We start from the raw sequence: 23,893 nt of genomic DNA on the forward strand, positions 1-23,893 counted from the left end.
TACCGCCTTCCCTGCATCCCATATTACCTCCCACCCTGTTTCCCCATTGTCATTTTCTTTAAAATAATTGTTAATGGAGGCCTCCATATGGGCGTTTAGTGCTATGTCCTTCAGGAGGATTTCATTTAACCACCAGGCCGGTTTTGCCTTGTTCCCCTCAGCCCCCCAGTCTACTCCCGCCAACAATGGCACATGATCTGAGTGGCATTCAACTCATATTTCTATCCCCGTTATTTGTGGGACTTATGTAGCAGAGACTAGGATCATGTCTATTCTGGAGTATCCGAGGTGGACAGCTGAATAGTGGGTGTACTCTCTGTTGTTCCCTTGAAAGAACCGCCAAGTTTCAATTACCCCTAATTCTCTAAAGAAGCGGTCCAGTGCCTGTCTATTTTTCTGGTCGGCTGTTGTGGGAGGAAGTGTTTTATCAAACAACGGGTCCATGACGCAATTAAAGTCCCCACCTATAATCAGTTGGCCCTCACACCAGCAGCCCAATTTGCCCAGTAAATTCATTATGAACTCTTCCTGACATTCATTAGGGGTGTAGATGGCCAGGATTGTGTATAAACTCCCCTTTATCGACCCTTTAAGTCCCAGATATCTTCCCTCTCTGTCTCTACGGAGTTGCGTTTTTTTGAAGTCCAGTGGCCACCCCCCTCGTCTTCCTTCCACTTGACGCAAAGTATTGCTGTGGGAAGGCGCGATGGGCCATTCTCCTCTCGTCTGTAGGGAGGAGATGCGTTCCTTGTAGAAGCCCAATCGCCGTCTGCATTGCTTTCAATCTAGCCAGGCCCGCCCGATGTTTTATTGGCGAGTTCAGGCTCTGTACATTCAGGGAAATTATCCTTGACTCAGCCATCTCTGAGAAGAGGCTTGCGCTATTTTACCCCCTTTAAGTGGGGGGCTCTGGGGACTCGCTCGCCTATCCTTTTGGGCCCATCCTGTTTTCTTTTTTAAATCATGTTGCCTCCTTTCATCGCCCACTACTGTTCCCGGCTGCCTATCCAAGAATCTGCATCGCTTAACTATACTTTGGACCGTATCCCCCTCCCCACCCTTCCTCTTTCTCCCACCCCCGGCACAAACCCCCACCATCTCCCCCTCCCATCCCTTTTCCCTATGGTCCCCGTGACCGGGATCCCAACAAACCCCCCCCACCCCTCTGATGATCCGGGCGTTGGGTCATTGTGAGATGCAGTGGCTCCGAGAGACTGGAAAGATCTGAGACTCGGAGTGGGTTCCAAGATGTGGCTGAGCACGCTGCCGCTCAGGCAAGGCATGGTCATGTGTTAGATTCTGCTGAGGCTTTACGCCGCTCTTTGAGGAAGCAACGTGAGTTAAGGCTATCGTCGCTGAGTGGATTTTAGCAAACGACTGATGCAAAACATTTTGTTTTTCGTTTAAAAACATACAAGAACTACAAGTTGATGGCTATGCAATAGGACATGTATCAAAAAAGTTAGGTGATAGAAGGGAAGTCCTGATAGAGTTGTCTTTACCTGATAAACATACTTGGTCCATCATTTCAGCATTATACTCATACCCACGCTCACTTTGAAATACAACAGACCTATTTGTTACTGTGATATCTTTGACAATCAAATGCAGTTCACATACACATTTGAACAGGTTGAAGAAGCATATGCACAGCCAGGAAGTACAGGATTGCTTACATTGCTGTGGTATCACCCAAGGCACTAACTTTCATAAACTTATCATGAAAGGTTGGTAAAACTAGCAGCTATTTGGAGCAACATTAAAATATGAAGTAAGGCAGAAACATAAAGAGTGTTAACATAATTGTTCATAGTTGTGTACAATTCCAGAAGCATTGTCACAATCAGTGTAGATGTTGATAGTCTGATGTTCCACTAATTTGCATTCTCTCGTTAATGCTATAAGTTCATTTATCTGGACAGAGAACACATTGGGAAGTTGAGTGCTTTCTATTACAGCCTGGAGAGAACAAACAGTATAGTCAAATTCTACCTTGCATGTAGTGTCACGAAAGTAAGTTCCATCTAAAAATACATTTGATCTGTATTTCATAAAGATAAATTTAGAAGGGCTTTCCTGGACTTTGTTAGGGCAGATGGGACATAGGGCTTCATTACAAGTTTGGTGGTCTAGATATAAGGGTTCCGGTAGTGGCAAATGTATGGGAGGATTGGTCCAAGAGAACCCCCCTCCCCTGCATCCTCTCTCCCCAGTGAAGTCCATGGCTCGTCAGGGGTTCCCCCTGCCACCAGGGCCCAGGTGGTGGGTGGGCCACTGGCTGAAGACATTGACCAAACATGTTGTATTTAGCTAGGCCCTGGAAACCATTTTGTGAAAGATGGTTTGAGCCCGGTGCGCCACAGCGCGGCCCCCACCCTTGGAGAGTTTCACTTATCCCTGTGGCCGCAGCTCTCTGCCAGATCCGCTGAGAGCCCGTTCCCACGAACAGACGGACATGAGCTAGTGTTAGATGTCAACACTCTAACTTTTCACCTTATGCAGTGTATCGCTGCTCCCAGTATGACCCGGCCAGCAGGGCCGGGGTGGAAAAGAACTGTAAAATGGTCTCCTGACAAAAGCAGAGTCCCCAAATACTAATGAGCAAACTACTTGTGATGAAACTTGCCTCTCCATGACCTTTCTGACTAAAAACCTGTAACCTCCATGAAGGTGGCAGAATGTGTGCTTATATGACATTCGGGGCGAAGTACCCAAATCCCCGTAGCTATGCGCAAATGGTAAAAGTGTCCCGGGGGTTTTCATGTTATATGTTTCGCCGAGAAGACCGCACCCAAAGGTCCTATGCCATAACTGAACTAATGCTGCTAGAGTGCAAAGGAAGACAAATTAAACCACATTGAGAGCTCATGTAAATTGTGCACGAAAATGCACAATATATATATGTATATATATATATTCGAATGTCCAAGCTCACCATGTGTCACTGCCATCAGTCCCATTGGCCAGTTGTTCCTGCGTACTCCACCAACCTTACTACTACCTCGCTTACCGTGCATGCATAGAAATGTAACAAAATGTTGTGGCGGTTAAATACTTAACATATAGTTATCAATTGCAAAATGGGTATAGGTAATGCATTTGAAATGGCCATGTAAAAGGCACTAACAATGTAGACAACATAAGCTTTGGAAAGACTCAATGAATATTGTATATTATATGAATGTTTATGTCTCTTCCACTTAACCTGCAACACACAAGGAAAACACCATTGTGGGCATATCCAAGGTCATTCCCCCCTTCCTCTCCATTGAAGCCTGCCAGACGGAAAGCAGAGGCCTGTGCCGCTCTGCTTTACCTCCCCCAATTCGGCTGGAGCCGCTTCAAACATTCACGTTCCCTCACAGCTCCCAGGGCCGCGGCCTGCCACCTGAATTATTTACAACCCAGCAGTAGACCCTGGCCATAAACGCAGGCCCGAAGGCGCACTTTCCTAGGCTCCACGACCCACTGGTTCACCTTAGGTTAATGGCCCCTGTAAAATTAGGATACCCAATATTATGGCAACACTACAGGAACACATTCATAATGACTTCTAACAAGACATGATAACTCGGACAGCCCGTCCCGTGCCCTGAGACTCAACCCCGCGACCTATGATACCCGGTCAACAGGACAATGTTAACCATGTATTGATGTATCACCAAAAGACCCTACTCTAGGTCCATTCCTCCTGTGTTGCATTAACCTGTAGAATAACCTATTGAAAGATTTACCGGGGAAGATAACATTGCAATGTTGAATGACTGCGGTGTGCGTGGCCTTAGGGCAGAAAGCCATGAAAGACGTTCATCACTGACACTGGTCACGGCTGGCAAAACAACACCATCCGGATGAGCCCAGCTGACCTGCCCGGCCCAGCCCAGCCCACGAGGGTAACCAGTGACGTCCACCGACCACGGCAAACCACATCGCAGCGGCACCTATAGTTAGTCGTCGCCACCCAATCCCCACGAACTTGTGCCCCCTATAGTATGTAGGTTCTTATGACGTTTTTTGTAAATATATACGCCTGTCTTTGCGATTGTCAGACAGAGCGCTCTCAGAGTTTGCAGAGTACTTTGCATGCCCTATTCTAATTGATAAACTCCCATTTAAGCTCACCCGCACTTTGTCCTAGCCTTATTCCTATCTTGGGAGAGTCCATTATTGTCTCTCATTGTGGGGAGAATCGTGCTATCTGGGGGATGCTCGCCTTCAGGTACCAGCACCCTTTCCGGAACGCCAAACTACAAGTCTGTTGGTAGGGGCTACGGAACTCTCAGCAGGCCTGACCAGCTGGGAGTTCAAGACCCTACCAGCAGAGTTTTCACTGAAGCACCGGCACCATTAGCAACGGTGCTGGTGCTTCAGTGTCCCCATTCCCATGAAGTCCTATTTGGAATCTCAAGGAATGGGGACTTACTGTTCCGTTGCCGCTCATGATATAATGGTAGCACCAGGATATCAGGTGGCGGAAACAGTCTTACTGGGTCAGTGGTAGCCAGCCGCCTACCAGCAGGTTTTACTGCCGACCCCGTCCTGGGTGACCGAGCACTTTCCTCCCATGGACAGAGCGGGTATGACCTTTTGTCTACCTATCCACACATGATCGCTAAGATCTTGATAAAACGTTTTGTTGGCTCTTATTCGTCTCATCAATTAAATTAGCTTCTGGATGTTCTTTTTATGATCCTAAGTGCATACCCCATTAATGGGAATATTGCAATCACTCCAGCGGATGAGAGGAAAGTGACTTTACCCTTTTATCATGAATCAACTCCATGCAAGGCATCAAACGAGGCACCTAGTGGAAGTGGGAAAAATGACCTTCTCCCAAAATGTAGTGGCACAGTCAGAGGAGACTCCCTTACTTCCGCCCCAAACAAATGAAACCCCCTGGAAAGATGCAAATCTGTGGAGAAAGTATTCTGTTAAGGGCATTGAATGTGAGAACGTATTAAAATCTTTGAAAGCGAAGAAATCTTCCAAGAGCCATGAAATGCCCTTTCGACCTGCAGACCATATCACCATGGCTAGGATGATAACTACTAACGACATCCAATTCCCTGCCATCCCAATAATAAAAGAATTTAAAGAGTTGACAGATGCTGAAATATTAGAAGGCGATTGCTCTGGGCCGATGTTAGAAGAACTTCATGACAACATTGAGGTCAAAATTGCCCTCAAAACTAAACACAACTCAGACCCTAAAGACACTCTACGTGAACAATTGATTACATTTGACATAAACAAAATAATTACCATCAAAAAGGAACATGACCAACAAAACTGTAGTTCAGATCCTCCGCCAGTTCCAGGCCAAATTCCTCAACCTTTGGAACCGACCCAAGTTACAAAGCCCATGGCCCTTACACAAAACAAAGACAATCAAGTTAAGATCGATTTGGTTCAATTGGAATTAACCTTAAGTTTGACAAGGAAAACTGTTACCTCCCACAAAAAAACAATCCAAAACTTGAAAACATACGTTTGGAAGCGTAGGTGGTTATCAACCAAGCATCAAGGATAAGTGAATAAGATAAAGATCTAGAGACGCTAACCTTACAAAAGAAGTCAAATAAAGGCAGTAATCCCTTAAAAGAACCAGCAGCTTCGGCATCTGAATTTAAGGAATTACAGCTGAAATCCAGTTTGCGCTTGATATCTTTTGCCACAAATCGACCCGTGGAGTCCGTTTTCTCAATTTCGTCACTGGAAGATGACATTTTCTCTCCAAAAACACTAAAAGGCCCCACTAACCTTATCAATTCTACAAGCTCTCATGAACATTTCAGTACTATTACGGCGGCATCCTCGGTGTTAGCACAGTTCATGCGGTTGCACAACACCATGAAAAAAATCACCAAATATCAAGCTACACTGCTGGCCATTTATCTACATAGAATCCTTCATATCATCTTTTCAAACAAGGGTGGATAACGAGGCTGCACCAAGTGTATATTTACAAAAGAAGCTGCAAGACTCGCTGGAACAGGAAAGACTGGATACAAAAAACATCTTAATTTCCCTGCTTGAGTTATGTCAAACCAAGAAGGCAGTTTTTGACTTAAAGGATTTAAATGCAAAAAATATGGAAGAAGGACTGAATGAAAACAAATGTAATCCGGGAATGACACTGAATCCACTGATATTGAAAAAACAGCCTGAAAACTCTCATCTGCCTACGTTATCAGGCTTGATTCATATTAAGGAAACCTGAGAGGTTTGTGGCTAATGTTGTGCCACTACAGAATATATTTGTTATTAATAGTCCTATCCTTTTAAAAGACAGCATGAAAGCCAAAGATTTGCAACAGGGAGAGCTGCCTAAAGTCCAAGAGACTATTCCTCACACAGCTCAACTAAGTAAGTAACTACCATCACCATCTCCCAGTGTGATGCTGGAAATGCATCGGAGGGACAGGGCCCCGTATCCCTGTCCTTTACTGCTTTTTATTGTGTGCTCTGTCGTGTTTTTCACACAGTTCATGTGGGACTCCTGACGGAGTAGCTCTCTCTTTTGGTTTTGGTGAACGGGCCCATGGGATACCCTTATGGCAGCCCTGGGTGGGGGTACAACCCTGTGCCCCTAGTGTATGTTTTTGGGCACCTGTGTGTGGCCCATAGAGGAGGGTATGGGCTGGTAGCAGCTCTGTGCTGAAATGACTGGTGCCCTGAGCGTCCACCATTTTTGGATGCCCAAGCCCTGTAATTGTAATCGGTAGATTCCTGATGGAGACAAAATGGCCCCCGTGGCCTCTTGCCTTCCATCACCTGTTACCTTGATCTTCCCGAAGTCCCGGGAAGCTCTGACTCTGTCCCTTCCCCCTGACTGGCTGTTGGGTGGAAGTTCCATATAGTGTGGGGAAGTGCCGACCAGACGGGCTGGAGCCTTCCCAACAACCGTATATTGTGGGTACACCTGTGGGTGGGACCTGGGTGAATGGAGTGTGTGATGAATATGCACCTCTTGTTGTGGATGTCTGGTATCTAGTGTTCGACACGATAACTGAGACAGCCCTGCCGGAAACTGGTATGAATGTAGTGTGTAGTGTTGAATGGCGTGGTACTTGTCCGAATCCACATTCTGTGTTATGAGTGTCTAGATGGAAAAGAATGGCCTTAATGCACTGTGCGCCTGATTGGCTGACAGACTGCTGAATGCCCTTCATAGTGATTGGATGATCGAGTGTGACCAAGCGGAATGAATGGGAGATCAACAGTATATCTGGGGACCTCTCACTGCTAGGAATCGTGTTCAGAAGTGTTCAGAGCTGAAGTCCAAACTACGAAGAGTAACTGGAGTGAAACCGACGCTTGACCTTGAAGCCCTGCTGGACGAGAAGAATTGCTGTTGCTCTCCTTCATCAATCTGAAAGCTGCTGTGTCTCCAAGGACTGACCCAGAGAGGACCTGGTAAGGCGCCCTCTTCCCGAGGTATGAGAGACCATCGTGCATCAGCTGATCTTTTCCAATGCTCCCTGGTAGACAGACCTTCGACAGGTTGCCGACCCGAGATCGGGACTGCTGCAGAAATCCAAGGAGAAGCACCCGGACTGTTGTCTGCCACTGTCAACAACCGCCATCGCTGACCGGAGCCGCCGTGCTCTCGTTTTCCTAAGAATTCTTGATTCAAGGACGCTCTCATCCGCATCATCACCGCTTTATCCCGCTGGAGAAGGCCAGACCGTCAACGCGCCGAGGAGGATCTGCTGGTGGGTAGCCCGCCACCCAAAGACCAGAGAGACGCCGACGACTCGACACCCTTGCTGGGCCACCACAGTTCTTCAAACTCTTTGCAGTCCAAAACTATTGACATTGAGGTGCCCTGCATGCCTCTTCCTTTCAGGACGTTTACACTTCTCCATCAACGAGCACCGCTAGGAACGAAGCTGCCACTTCACCGTCGTAGCTCACCCTGTTCTCCATCAGTAGTTCAACGACCCGTGACTCCTGCCTTAAAGGGAGGAACTCAAGAAGGGCCATCGATTCCCTGACGAGGAACGCTACAACGCCAGGTACTTTGGGGTTGAAGAAGTATTGGAAAGTCTTGTGTGAACAATTTCTGGACTGGGCTTGTGATATCTCTTTATTCTACAGGTTGCCCAGGTGGTGGGATCTCCACACAGAACTGTGTCTCGGTAGGGGCTAGTACTCTGCCAATTGCTCTAACCAACTGCTTTCCTCTTACCTCTATTGTTGGTTTCCTTTACCACTTTATTTGTGTGCCATTTAAACCGTACAGTTGATGCACTTCAAAGAGATCTAATAGTCACTGTAGTACCACGTAGAACTGCATATTTGCCATTATAGATAACCAAGTACAAAGTGTGTTATCGTGATATTGTAACCTTGAATATTAATTATATAAAGACTGTGTTTTAACTGATACAGTGTGCGGACATTCCTTTGTGGGTGCTTGGGGACTACACTGTACTTAAGAACCAGCTTGCATCACCTCTTGAGAAACTAGGACTTGATTGCTCGACCACGTACCAATATTGAGAATCTCGGCAGGGGTCCTCTGTGCCTCTCCTCTACCAGATAGTGACCCCCCTCCAGCGTCTTCACACCCAGTGCCTTCCCGATCTTCAGAAAGAGAAAGAAGTGGAACATAGTGACTGTACGTGAAAAAGAATCCACCTAGAAGATAAAAACAAAAAACATCAAGCATCCATCAAAGATGAAATCGAACTTTTCCAAATTGTGCCTGACATGTGGGACAAGGACGACATCACATTGAATATTTCAACTAGATCTTTGGAAGCATCTAATGAACAGACAAACTGCCAAGAGCTTTTAACTCTGTCTACCTACACGATAGAAGACAGAATGGAGGAAGTAACTGTTACAGAGGTAGTGAAGGTCAATTATATCATGGATGATATCAAACTGGGTGCTAATCCTGTCTTTTCAGATATGGCACCCCCCCTTTTTATACTATAGAAGAGAGAAGCAGGCTGGCATAAACATGAGGCATAAATGCTACTAAGATTAAAAAAGCACCCAAGTCTCTAAATTTCAAGTGTCCCATTAAGATTCCAACACCGGGAGTATGCAGTTGGACGGAACCCTCTGGGATTTAGCTCTATAGGGCCCCCTTTGACCCTATCCAGGGATTATTTGAATTCCCCTTTGCTGCTACTGGAGTGGTTGATTTCAGCAGAGGACGGTTTAATCTTATGTCCTCAAATTATTTCATCAAGAAGCAGAGCTCAGATTTATATCTACAGAAGATATCAAAATAGTTGGATTTGTTTCTGAATATCACACAGATGGAGTAATCCTACATTTAACAATATAATAAAATCTGCTTTTATATAGGCTTCAAACTCATTATTACCCAGCAGTTTGAACTATCGGAACGTCCCAGCCCCTAAAATGCGAGATATGGCTAAAATCTCTATAAACAATCTAGATGATTGGTCAGAGGAGTATTTCCCCAGCTGATTACAACAACAAAATCGAAGTGCACTGTTGAGAGGGCCACAAGCATGAGAAACAAGAGATGGAAATGCCCCAATGGCTAACATCGGGAAAAAGACTGACAGGGATCCTATTGAAAAACAAGCTTCATTCTTGAGGACTCCAGCTAATGCTGCCAAAGGGCATGTCACGTAAGGAAACCTCAAGCATCTGGAATTGGATAATCCATCGCACTTAACAACTCTGAAGGCTTGGTTCCAAACGGATAATACTTCCCTTAAAATTACATTTAGCTATGCCAACGAACAGGCACGTAGTGCGACGGATGAGTCAACAGTAAATCAGAAATCGAATGCCTTCACAACAGCTCCAATGACGAAATTCCACAAAAGCTCCCAGGCAAAATAACAAACAAAGATCAACACTGATGATAACTGGTGGATTGGCTCTTGGAATACCAGTGGATTATGCCACTTGTTTTCTGAATATGATTAGTCGCAATTGGACTTTGACATACTATGCCTCCAAGAGACTTGGCTGCAAGAGTCTCTGGTGCTAGAAGGTTATAGTGCCCCTCTGAACCTGGCTTATAAGGGGGCTAATGGTCGCCGCTCTGCAGGTCTCTTGTCTTTTATAAACAACATCTCTGCACCCATTGTTGGAGAAACACGAAATTTAAACCTATCTACTCAATTTATATTCTGCAGAATGAACCAACAAAAGAAAAATTAAAAAAATGTGCAGAAAATAAATGTATAGGGTCTTTAGAAGCCTCTTTACACCTCTTTTTTGCACTCCACCGTGAAAAATGAGTAAACACCACCTGTTATGAATGCATAGCAGGTGGCATTTACAATGATTTCCTTTGGAATTTTCTGGTGCATAAAGCAGGTGTATTCCATAGGAAATCATTGGTTTTACTGCAGGCTAGCAGAAAACCAATTCGGTTTTTAAGTTGAAGGGTAAAAGGGAGGCATTAATATAACGTCCATTCCGCCCCCACCCTCCACCTTCAAAAACCATGAACATGGCCCAGAGCATGAGTGGAGACGTTAAGACCGGCACTACACTTGCATGTCTTTAACAACTTCATTTATGGTTCGGGGAACTCGGAAATGTGCTCCATACTGTACAGGAGTGGCCATTGAAGTGTTTTGCTGATGAAATTTAGGGGAATCAAGTTTGGGAAACGGGGTTGACATGTTTAATGTGGTCCCTTGGCACATTCAAACTTACAATGTCCTCACTGAGTACAATAGTTACAGTCTTCTGTTTTCGACATGTTAAATAATGATTTGTTGCTGTCACTAGCTCAGCCAACAGTTTTGTCGGCCAACTCACACAGGTGTACTGCAGATGCTGTTGTATATTGGATTGTAAGCCTTGGAAAAATACTCTGCTTAATGCTTCATGTGCCGTGTCTGTGGGTTTATTAATATCCAAATAGATTGTCATCATGATTGTCTGTCTAAATTCCTCCTTGTTTTTTTTATAGTTATTCATCTTCAACCCATCATGATTTCTCTGGAAAACTTCATGTGGTCTCTTGGCCTTATATTGGAATAAAGTGATAATGTACCATCTAATGAAGGTGTGTGCGTCTAATAACGGTGTAATTAATAGAAGCACACACCTTCATTAGATGGTAAATTCATAGTTTATTCCGATATAAGGACCCCTACAAGCTCAGGCATGCAAATGGCGCCCCCTGGATGAGATAACCGTTCTTGGGAGCTACACATGATTCCAATATAAGGACCCTGACCACCCCAGGCATGCAAGAGGGCCCTTAGGATTAGATAACTGTTCTCGGAAGCTGTGCCTGTTGACATTCCATTATGAATACAACAAGCCCCCTTTATAAAGACTCATTTAGGCTTTTAGAGACTTCCCCATACCAATCAAGGCAATTTGCTCATTGCTCTGTGCTCTGTTGGGTCAGTGGCTCAGTGGACTAATGCATTCACAGGGATCTGTGCTGTGTTCAACCTCATGGTCACAGATTGGAAAACGGTCATGTCACTATTCCATTCGTCATTCAGAGATTGATAAAATGGGCACCAGAGAGTTGGGTAATAATAAACATATGCTATCTGTCCATAGGGCTAAGCTACCCCAATAGGGGTAAATGTGCACTGTACAAATATCCCTGTCCTCTTATGCTTTGTTAATATTTTACCCTTTTGGTATTAGAGCACTCCTTTTGAGTGCATTAATTTATGACTATTGAAGGTGCCATCAACCAGGAATGTGTTGACGTTTTATTTTTTATGAAGAAGTTTCAATTATGTAAAAACATTTTTGTGACTGTAACATGTATACTAAAATGTGCTAGAGCCCTTTGATGGAGCTGCCACACCTCTAGATACTGTCCTGTCCACTTTGCTCAGTGATAGAAAAGGAGACTGTTGAAAATGTGGCTAAAAAAAGGATACCTTAAAGTCATACAAAAGTTAACCTAGCTAGAGTCAGCGCAAGGTAGCAACAGTTGTTGTTCAAATGCTGGGTCATGAGATTCCATTGGACCCTGTGCCTTCTGACTCTGGTGGGGCTGTAGAAAGCTGAAGTCTCAGACCTGCGAGCAATGTATACATAACACTAATCACCTGTAAGATATATTCATATCTTCTGAGCGTTTGATATTATATAAATTGGCCTGAAACAGAAACGTATAGGGATTCCCAAAATGGTTTACATTGTTATATACTCATTCATTACAATTCATCCTGTACCAGTTTATCCTGCATGAGGTTATCCCTATTTCACTGTTTGTTTGGGGTTTCTTTCGGATGTTTTGATTTACTTATGTATTTCACTGTTTTCCTTTGAGTATGCATCACAATTACGTTTTTTAAAAAAAATTCAGATATTGTTTGTACATTGATATGATATGAGTCATTTATAATGTGTCTGTACTCAAGTGTTTATAGGCACAACAAAACAATGGAGGGAAGACAGAGGGAGGACAAAACAAACGATCCTACTCGCCCTTGTGTCATACAGATCGTGCAAGTGCGATAACACAAAGTGCAGGGGGGGAGGGAGTATGGGGAAGCGCAAGGGTGAGGGAAGGGGGAAGTGCAAGCAGGGCAGCATTGCTATATGAAGCCAGGGCAGCACGGTTCTGGGTAAGTGCAAGGAGGCTGGGGACAGTATTTTTACAGTAACAGCCCCTAAGTGCACGGTAGGACCGGAGGCAGTGCAGGGGCGACTGGCCATGGAGGAGCCTGGTGCACAGTGAGACTCTCAGGGTAGCCAGGCAACCAGTCAGCACAGCAGACAGGTAGGTCAGCAGGAGAGAGAGAGAAAGAAAGCAGAGGCGAAAAGCAAGGGCTTGAGCTGCTTCTGGAACTTCAGGTGGTCCGGATCAATTTTGAGAGGGGCAGGGAGGCCATTCTAGAGTGAGGCAACTGCAGAGGAGAGAGATCTACTCTCAGCCTGGAGAAGTGTCTGACCCTCAGAGATTTTGAGGTGGCTGAGCGAAGGGCTCAAGAAGGAAGGTGTTTTGGAAGACAGAGTTGGATGTGGTGTGGGCCCTGTCCCCAGAAAGCCTTGTGGCGATGCAGAGGGTCCTGAACTTGTTCCTTGCAGCCACCGGGAGGGCTGGAGAGATACAGAGCCTGGGCCTGAAGACAAGGGCAAGTCTTGCAGTCCTGTTCTGGATTAGTTGCATATGGTGGAGAGTAGATGAAGTGAGATTGAGAAAGAGGCGGTTGCAGTAGTGCAGCCTACAGAGAATCAGGGCTCTGGAGACTGTTAGCTTCTGGGTGGAAGTAAGGAAAGGAAGAATACCTCTGAGGAGGTGCAACTGGTAGTGGGCCTTCTTGGACAGGTCCATGATGTGAGGATAGAAGGAGAGAGTGGCGTTGAAGATGAGACCAAGGGTTTTTGCCTCACAGGAAGGCGAAGGAAGAGGGCCCAAGGGAGGGCGGCCAGAGTGAGAGAGGGAAAGCGGGAGCAGGGGATCCAATGAGAAGGATCTCAGCATTAGTGGCATTAAGGCAAACATTGATGGAGGCCCACCAATCCTGAAACGTGGATAGGCAGGCAGGAATGAGCGAGATAGGAGGGTGAGGGGAGCCTGAAAGAGAGCTGAGTGTCATCCGCATGACACTGAAAGTTAGAGGAGAAGGTAGAGATGAGGTTTTTGTTCAGTACCGACCTAAATAAACAAGTGTAATGGCAACATCTTTCCAGCACTGATATGCATTTGACTTCTGTTGTTTCAAATAATACAAGTATGGCGTGAGCCCAAAATGAGACAGAAACCTTACAGGCAGCCTCTCTCTGATTCCCCGTTATAGACTTTAAAACCTCTCGGTTTGATACCAGGATATCAGCAATGTATGGTCAGAAGTTTTACTGCTGTCTCATCCATCAGAGGACCACATCATATCGCTGAAGCAAATAAACGTCACTCTATGATTTAGGTTGTGCAATAGGTAACAGAGACAGTTTTCTTTTCTTTGCAATGCAAGGAAACGTGATAGAGTATCCTCATTAGTAAAAGAGAACACCCAAAGAGAATCTGTCTTCTTTTAAACTTTTTGCATTTTAAATTATTATAACACAAAAGGAACAGTTTATTACACAAAACATATTTCTGTTCTCATAATGATTCACATGTATGTCTTAACTGGGGTGGGGATCATCCCCGACTTGCACATCACGTGTATCAACTTTTGTTTACACACCCTCGCTCCACCAGGTGTCATGCTCTAAATCTCTCTTTACTCCATCTCTCGACAGTGCCTAATGGATCCAGCCTGTCCTAATCGAAATCCCTTGTGGGCCTGGCTGCTTCCCACTAACAACAAACATGGATGTACTCACAATGCCTAAGAAATGGCCGCTCATGTGACATTCTGCTTCCACGGTGCCAATTTAGCAGGAATGAACATGGGGCTAGTTCTGCCAGAGTCTAATTGTGGGGTTCTTAAAAGTTAAAATATCCAGGAATGTGCTGGGGTTTGCTAATGCCGTCATCATGTTAAATGGGCCCGTATTTCCAAAGAAGGATGCAAAATGACCTTTAATCAACAAGACACATCTCAGCACACCAGAATTTCTAAAACTGAAGAGACGCAATCCCCCTTTCTATATTATTTCCATTTACAGGCAGCAAAATCAGTACTGTGAAATTATTATACAGAAACCGAAACAGATATGAGTTTTGATCCAGAAAGCAGATGAATTATGGGCAAGCGCCAGATTGATTCCACAGTGCTACACTTAGGTAACATATTTTCTCTCACAGTGGATGAGCCAGACATTTGGAAAAGCCAAAATAAAGCATTTGCTTGAGCATTCCTGTGGTGCCCTTATTTCGGGAGTAGAGATGAATGTGCTGCTAGATCACCATGAAGACTGAAACTCCTTTACTTATTGCACAAAATCACCTAATACTATGCAATGTCTCTTCCCTACTTTAAACAGATACTTGATGATTATTGCAATTATGAATGTCTTCTTTTTTTTAATCTCACATTGCAAGTACTCGAGAATAAATTACATTTCACAAATAAAATCCTAATGTCAAGTGTTATCCAAGTGGACACAATATTTTCCGTTTCTGATGACTACTAATGTATGTGCTGTTTTTTATGTGGATGTTCCCAGTCCCTGCAATAATAGAAGGCAGCTGGATTTCTCCCTTTCTGATGAAAAAGAGATATGCACCATGAATGGCATCATTGACACTTTCCATCGTATGGTTTGGGATTATTACACGTTTGTATTAAGGGGTACCTACATTCACACAAGTCCCACATTAGGAAATAGAAAAGATGATTTTTTAAGGTTTGGAAACATTGGTAAGAGAATTTAAACATGTGACCCTGTGGGAGCTATGCTACTGAATATACTCTGCAGAGCCATCTTTGATCTGCACTCTGTACTTACTGTCTGAGCTAACTTGATCATTCTAAACAGAAATGCCAAAATGGAACGGATGGAGCGCATGGAACGGATGGAGCACATGGAACGGATGGAGCGAATAGAACCGATGGGGTGGATGGAACCGATGGAGCGAATGGAACCGATGGAGTGAATGGAACGGATCGAGTGGATGGAACGGATGGAGTGAACGGAACAGATGGAGTGGACTGAACGGATGCAGCGGATGGAACTGATGAAGTGAGTAAAACACATGGAACAGATTGAATAAATAAAAAGGATGGAACAGATGGAACACACTAAACAGATGGGAAAGATGAAATGGATCAACAGATTGGATGGAGTAGTGTATGTAGATGAAGGATCGAATGATGGAATGAATGGAAAGACTAGTAAACTAGATGGTGAACCACACGAAATGTATGAGAGTGAATAAAACGGATAGAATAGATGGTACAGATGAGAGCTCGATCCCAAACGATTTACTGAAAACCACTATATTACACCACCACGCTTACTCTCTCCTATACACCACCACTCAACTAGAACACAGCGATACTATGACACATTCAGTATAGCTGTTCTCATACTTACACCCGCCACATCCTCCTCATCATCCTAATTAAACACAGCTAGCTGAGCACACACCACTAGCCTAAGCATCTCCTCAGGCCTAACGCAGCCAGAAATCAGTCTGGGTTTCAAGCCGCCAGAATAAACACATATTACTGACCACCCAAACACCACACCTATCACTAAGAAGCAGCTATCATGCAAGTGCCACACCAGCTGCACGCACATCCGGTGCACCCACGCACCTTATGACTCTCTCTCTCTCTCTCTACTGACTTGAACTGAGGTTCCCGAGGGCGTTCAACCTACCAGCGCTCTGAGATCATACCAATGATACATAAGGCGCTATATTAATGCAAAGTAACATAAGATAACAAATAATATCATCGCACAAACAACAGGGCTCGACAACTAGAGGAATACATAAAGGTAAAAAAAGTGTGTACCAAGGTTTGTGTGATGCTGGATGATGGACACACCAGATCAACAGATGATAACTGGATAGCCAAAGCATTGTCAGACTTTTACCAAAATATCTGCACTTCTGAGGTCCCTCCCAGCAGAGTTATGAATGCAGACTTCTTACAAACACCTAACTGGGTGAGATCCCAAGGGAAACGTTAGAGGCACTGGAATGCCATTTAGCCCAGAGTTAATGAGGATGGTGATGAAATGACTGACCAAGGCCATTTAATCTGGGCCTTACAGCCGTTCAGCAGAGTATTTCTTCACCTTTTATAATAGGATAGGGCCTCACCTCCCTAGTGCATGTTTTAAATGTATTGTTGGTAGTGAAGAAGCTTGTGGGCTCATTATTCAAAGCTTAAATGGTGGTGATTCCTAAAGCCGAAAGGGATCACAGTATGCTAAATCATTTCCAGTAGGTAAAAATATGCCTTGGGTTTGGAGGCAAGTTATGACTCATATGTTCCAAACGGGATGCTTGGAACCTATCGAGAGTTTCAGTGGCCATTTAGCAAACTTAAACTTTCAAAAAATGTTTAGAGGGCTTTTGAAAAACAACTACCAATTTCTATTTTGGGTATTGTTTGGCTGTGGAGAGGTGTGAACAGGACAACCTCACAAATGTTTACTTTTGGAGTAGTTATGTTGTGCCTTTGGAGAGTTTTGCTGTGTTTGAGGACTTTATAAGTTTTTACTGGTGTGTTTACTGTTTGTTGATCAGTGTTTAAACCACGTTTGCCAATTTCTAGTGGTTTTTGGTATTTCTTGTGTTTGTGTATACCTGTTAAAATCCTCTTTGCCTGTTTGTGCTTCTTTGTTAGGATCCCTCACTCTTTTAATGCCTGCACTTACTTCCTCAAAAACAAACTTTAAAAAACAAAAGCAATCTTTTCTACTTTCCCCTGTACTGTTTCCCCTTCACGTCACCTAAAAAGCATAACAAATACAAAACATGTTTCTAACACTTTTCATTTTGAAACTACTATAATACTTGGAAACTCTACTGTTAACCAGATAGTTTGACATGTGCATTCATATTTGTTTATCCCAAATTATCTGTGTGAGTAAGTGCACATCTATTGTTTGTATCAGTAACTCATTTGTTTAGTGTTTGTCAACATATTTAACTCGGATGGTAAATCTGGGGAAAGGATGAGGTGCTGGATTACTCCTTGTCAGAGCATGAGGTAGTCAGCCTGATTAGTGAGAAGGAGAAGTGTTTATTCAGAATTTTCAGTATATTTACACCGTGGATAAACCCTGGATTTTCAGGGGAGTGTTAAAAATCTGATTTAATGAAATTCTCTCCTTTAACTAATACCTACTGAGAATGGTTGTACACTGAAATAGCAACAATGTAATGTTAAAAAGAAAAAAAAAACATGCTATATTGTAGGTGACAATAAAGAAAAGATAATGTAAAAAAAAATGTGCATGATTGATGTTATGTGAAAGAGAACATTATAAAGTGTGCACCTTGACATTTAGATTTCTATAAGGAAAGTTACTCTGAAAGTTAATACACATTATGCGATAGGTGTTGTATATTTATGGACAGAGCAACATATTGTTTGAGTGTTATGATAGGCAAAAAGGATTTAGAAAAGATGAAATGATATAAAGTTGACCTCAAGACTAAGAAAAGTGGGGTTTCCTTCAGCCACAATTTTTTCAAGAGACTGCCCTCCAGGTTGAGGCAGTGATATGGAATACGAGGACAGAGGGGGGATATTGCCTGTTTCATTTGTGTTTTACCATGGTCAATTTCATGAAACCCAAAACATGCGAAAGATACATTCATAGACACAGAGTCTCAGGCAATCTTGATCTGCCGAGAAGTACTCGACACTTTGAACCATAGAAGAAGTGAAATAGTTGCTTTACTATATTTATTTATTATAAGATTAGAAAGCCAAATGACAAGATCCCAAGAAACAGAAACAGAAACTGAAGACAGGATCAATGATATGAAGGACAAATAGTCTTAAGGTTGTAAACAAAACACAAAACACAGAAACGAAGAGTTTTTCGACAACACTTTTGTAAAATCAATGAAAATTGATAAACACAAATAAAAAATAAGATTTTTATTTTTTTATTTATGATTTATGCATGTAATTCTTTTTTTGTACATTTATAAAGACGCGTCCAAACCCCATGGAAATTTAGGTGCTGGTTACAAAGGCGTAGAAACAGTTGAAGTAAAGGAGGATGCAGGGGCAAGTAGGAGGGAAGTGTCAGTTGAGGAGGTGGGTCTTGTGATTCCTTCTAAAGGAGTTGTAGGAGGGTTCTTCTTGCAAGCGAGGTGGGAGTACATTCCAGAGGGAGGAGGCGCAGACTGGGAAGCTGCCCACCCCCCAGTCTTTTTCTGGTTGAATCTGGGAATGATGAGGCAATGTTTGCAAGCTGATTTTACTGGCTCGGATGAAGAGTGGTTCCTGATTCTTTGGGCAAAGTACGGGGGGCATCGTTATAAAGGCATTGATGGGTGAGAAACAGAATATTGAACTTGATTCCCGAACCCAAACTTGGAGAATTGCACAACTTTGATGGAAACAACCCATCCGGTGATAGTCATGGCTCCATGGGAATACATTTCTAATAGAAAACATTGTAATTCAAAGTCTTTCACCTACAGCCCAGAATCCGAGCACGGGTACAGAGATGAATCAAGACAATTGTGGGAATTCTAAAGGGGTTTGTGCTTGCTTCGTGTCCCAGTTGCAATTTATGATTACCACTGGTTCTGATGGCTCTGATATCTACCCCTACCTCAGCCAACCAAATGCCCCTTTTGAAGTCATGAATGGTAGACAAATGCTTTCATCTCAGCACCTGTCATGGGCACATAAACAGGCATTGATGAATGCCTCTACTGCTCATGAATATGATGGAAATGTTCAAAAACACCTTCAAAACTATTTGCCTATACTGAGCAAAACCAGACAAAATCTATGGTTAGTATAACAAGATATTACAGCCTTAATACCTCAAAACAAGAACAGGGTAACTGAGCCTACCTATAACATTAAAGAAACCAATTGCAGGAGCAGACAATTCTGTCTTCCTGGAAAGGACCCTGAAAACCTATAGAAACAAAATATCCAATTGCCTACACAAAAGAAATTACAGATGGAGCATCAGGCAGACAAATGTGGGGTACATATTTACCAGCTGAATGTCTATCATCCCTTTCCATTCCTCAGACAAATGGAGGCATCATCTGAAACCATAGCTGATGTGGCTCTCGTGTAAAGAGTATGAATATGAATTTAGGGATGTTTAGGGATGGTCAGATGAAAGTAAGAATGCTTGGGTAATTTTATTATAATCATATAATAAACATGCATAAATGAATAAATAAGTAAAATGGACAGTATGAACCAAAAATATCCTCTGTATCCATGTCATATATTAAGGCAGCCTTTCTACCCTTCCTTCTTATTAAAAGCAATCTGAAATAGGTTCCAGATGGAAGAACACCACCAAAGGAAAATAAAAAACAGAAGCTAAATGCTAGTCAAGGACTGTAATGAAAAAGGAGCTACTATGCCACAATGTGATGGAGGATAGTATGAATAGCCCATAGACAAGTAGAGGAGATAACAAGGATCATACAAAGAAGCCTTTTCCAGAAATAAAAAACAATATCACTGAGTCCATGAGTTGAAGATTCTTGTTATTAAAACACATTTTGATCAAATAAAACAAAATAATGTTGTTATGCGTGTTTAACTGGGTCTCATAAAAACAAAGATCTCACAGAATTCCATGTAACTAATGATTTTCCCCTTCAGAAAACTAGGCACACGCGATGGGGGATCTGTAAAATATTACATGATTGAATGCCATGTAAAATATTGAAACTCAGAATGGCTTTACACTGAAATATCAAGTAAATAATGTTAAACAGGAAAAAAAAAACATATTATTCAAAAAAATCTTCTATGATGTAGGCTGTAATGGAAGAAACGGGTAATTGAAAAGACGTTCTCTTGTGGGAAAGAGAACATATTAATCTGTGCAACTTGCATTTTAGACACTCAATGTTTAGGCAAGTGTCAGCTTTATTGAAAATAGGTATTCCCAGGCCCTACTATACATCACTTCAGTCAATGCAGGAAAAACACAATGTGCCGAGCTCTGTTTACCTTAGACAATATGTCTGTTTTCAAAATGTTGAAAAACAATTCAACATGAATTCCAAGATCAGCATTTTCATGGCCGTATATTTTTAAGTCAATTTTGAAGGCCACCATGGGAATAGATTGATATGTGGTTGACCATTTGATATGACTTCAAAAAAGTGATGCGTACAGCAACCCTAACCTCCACCCTTGCCAAAGCAATCTCCTCATGAAGAATGTATCTGTTCCATTAAACAGTGTATTAAAATGACCCCATTAAACAGTGATATTATCACACCAGGTGGTTCTGTTGATACAAGGGGCAAGCAGCAAATGTAATTCAATCTAAAATGTATAGCAAAATATGCACTTTTTTTAAGTAACCTGGAAAATAATATTTTAGTTGTTACTTTGGAACACTTAGTTCAATTAAAAAAACAGATACATATTTTGATTCCGTGGGAAACTCAAATCAGATGCATATACAAAAGGAAGTGAACATGTATGGCTTATATACAAAGTACATATTTCAATAGCTCAGTTATGCATGCAGTGACCAAAACGTAAGTCAAGTCTCCAGATTAAAATAGTTTTGTGTATCTGAATATATATAATTCACATTAACGTCACATGGACATTCAGAGAACTATAAAACAAATATTTAAGTCCACTTTGGTTTCTCATTCCTTAGGATAATGTCTTCGTTAGAAGCAAAACATGTCAGGCTATAAACACATTGCACAATCATACACAATTGAATGCTGCCTATGCATTCTCAGAGCCTTTTTTGAATGTCAAAGGAACATGTATACTGGGAGTGTTTGTTGTAGGAGCGCTTGATATAGCAGCATGTGTCATAACAGCATGTGTAGTAGGAGAAAGTGCTATATGAGTGTGTCTCATTAGAGTGTGTGTTGTAACAGTGCAGTAAGTGTAACGCTTACCTCTGGGCCTTGCAGAAGTGCCTGGTCCGGTTTGATGGCGAGTGCAGGTCCGGTCTGTGAACGCCTCCAGAAGTTACCCAAAACACTCCCTCCCCTCTGCTCACTGCAGGCTTAATAACCCAGTGGTCAGAGAAGCAGGAGTGGTCTGGAAAGCTTGGAGTTTTTCTAAGTTGTGCCCCCTGGTGTCTTGCAACAAATGTCTTCCCAGTTGCAGTGTCACTGGTTTGTTGATGCTACCCAGTTTCCTCACTGGACTTGTATTATGGTTCAGTTTGATTGATTAACTCCCAGTCCTTAACTTGTCCTTGTTTGCTCCCCAGTTCCTTCACTGAGGTAAGGTGGATAGCCAGTTACTTCATTGGAGTTATTGGAATGCCCAGACCTGCTGTGACACCCCTTAACCACCTTGCTTTTCTCTTATGTAAATATAGGCACTCTCCGTAAGAACAGTGCAATGTTCAAGTTAACAGTTCAATGTGCAAGTCCTTAACACTTTTTTGCTTTCTTCCCCAGGTGCGGTATACCAAGAAGGTTGGTGTGGTTACTCACAGCGATGTCTTCAGAACCAGCTACCCAGGTAAGTGATGCGCAGGTGGTGGGCGGGTGGGCAATGCTGACTAGACTCCGCTTACCCTTGTATCTTGTGTCTTTTCAGGTCCGCGGTGCGTGGTAAGCGGCGGCGCTGCAGAATCCAACGGATAGCGAAGATTCAGTGCCGGAAGAGGTCCGCGATCAGCACGCGTTCAGGTACGTATTGCAAAGGATCGTGTCTCACATGGTGTAGCTTCCCCAGGTTTCTGCGTAGTGTGAAGCTGGTCTTGTGATTTGTAGAGTCGTTCTTGACCCGTAGTGCAGAGCAGGATTTTCTGGTATCTTGACCCGTTGTGCAGAACGAAGGAACTCGAAGCAGGCAAGCGTCACGCTGGCAGCCGGAGAAAACGCTAAGCACTGGGTGTGGCCCAGGGCGGGGTTTATATAGCCCTGGGCCCACCCAGCACACTAGACTACCATGGAAACTGTACAATGGCCCTCTAGAGGCCATGTTGGATAATGTTGACTAGTCCAACCCCGGGGGCCATCTTGGATGGGGCTACAGAGTTAAACAGCCTGTGCCTGTGCCAGGCAGCCAGTTTTATCGGTCCAGGTCCTTCCTTGAGCCTTGGGATTGGCCTGGATCATGACAACACTCCCCCCAAAACTCCCCCTAGGAGAGCTACTCCCGGGCCTGGTCATTCCGGATGTTCTCTAGGGTAACGGGCCACTAGGCGAGGTGTGTGCCGGTTTTCCACTGGTTCCCAGGTTCGATCTAACACTCCATAGCCCTTCCAATCCACCAGGTAATAAAGTTTCTTTCGGACTATTTTGGAGTCCAGGATGTTTTTGACCTCATATTCAGCCCTTCCCTGCACTATCATAGGTGGAGGTCTTTTGAAGGTGTCTCGAGTGCCTGGATGTACTGGTTTCAGCAACGAAACATGAAACTCTGGATGTATACGGAGTGCTGGTGGTAAATCCAGTTCCATGGCCACAGGGTTAATAATGTTCTTTATCGGGTATGGACCGATGTATCTGGGGTGGAATTTCCTTGGTCCTTTTAGCTGGATATGTTTTGTAGACAACCAGACCTTGTTCTCAGTCTGGTACTGGGGCTCTGGTGTTCTTCTTTTGTCTGCAAAGTACTTTTGGTTTGCTTTGGTCTCCTGGAGAGTTTGCGTAGCCTTCTTTAACGTTTCCTTAATACTAGTGTGCAGGGTGCACACGGCTGGCATGTCCAAGGCTGTTGGCGGATCCAGGGTTGAGGTTCGTGAGTCCCGTCCATATAGGAATAAAAAAGTGAAATTCCGGTGGAGCTATGCACTGTATTGTTGTATGCATATTCAGCTGCCCATAGTAATTCCTTCCAGTTCTGGTCGGTTTGGGTGAGCATACACCGGAGGTATTGTTCGAGTGATTGATTTGTTCTCTCGATCTGTCCATCGGTCTGTGGGTGGTGGCTAGTGGACAGACAGACCTCGATCTGGGCCTTGGCACAGCAATCCCTCCAAAATGTACTGCTCCTTTACTTGTAATGTAATGTAATGTTCTACTAAGATATGCGCCCGGTTGCCCTTGGGCCTGGCCTGCGCTATACAAATAAAACAAATGCAAAATACAAATACAAAATCTGGATACAAACTAACTTCCTCGGTCCGAAATTACCACTGAAGGGAATCCGTGTAGTCTGACGATATTGGTTAGGAAGATTTGAGCTAATTATGCTGCATTGGGTATGCCTTTCAGAGCGCCATCTTGGTTAGGAGGTCCACCACAACCAGTATGGTATTATAACCCCCACAGGGGGTAGGTCTGTGATGAAGTCCAAAGAAAGTGTGCCACGGGGTCGGAGGAATCAACAAAGGATGAAGTAATCCTTGAGGCTTGGCTCTGCACGCTTTATTTCTGGCACAGACATTGCAGGACTTC

This window comes from Ambystoma mexicanum, chromosome 6q, assembly GCF_040938575.1.
Source record: "Ambystoma mexicanum isolate Mex_15411 chromosome 6q, UKY_AmexF1_1, whole genome shotgun sequence".
NCBI lineage: Eukaryota > Metazoa > Chordata > Amphibia > Caudata > Ambystomatidae > Ambystoma > Ambystoma mexicanum.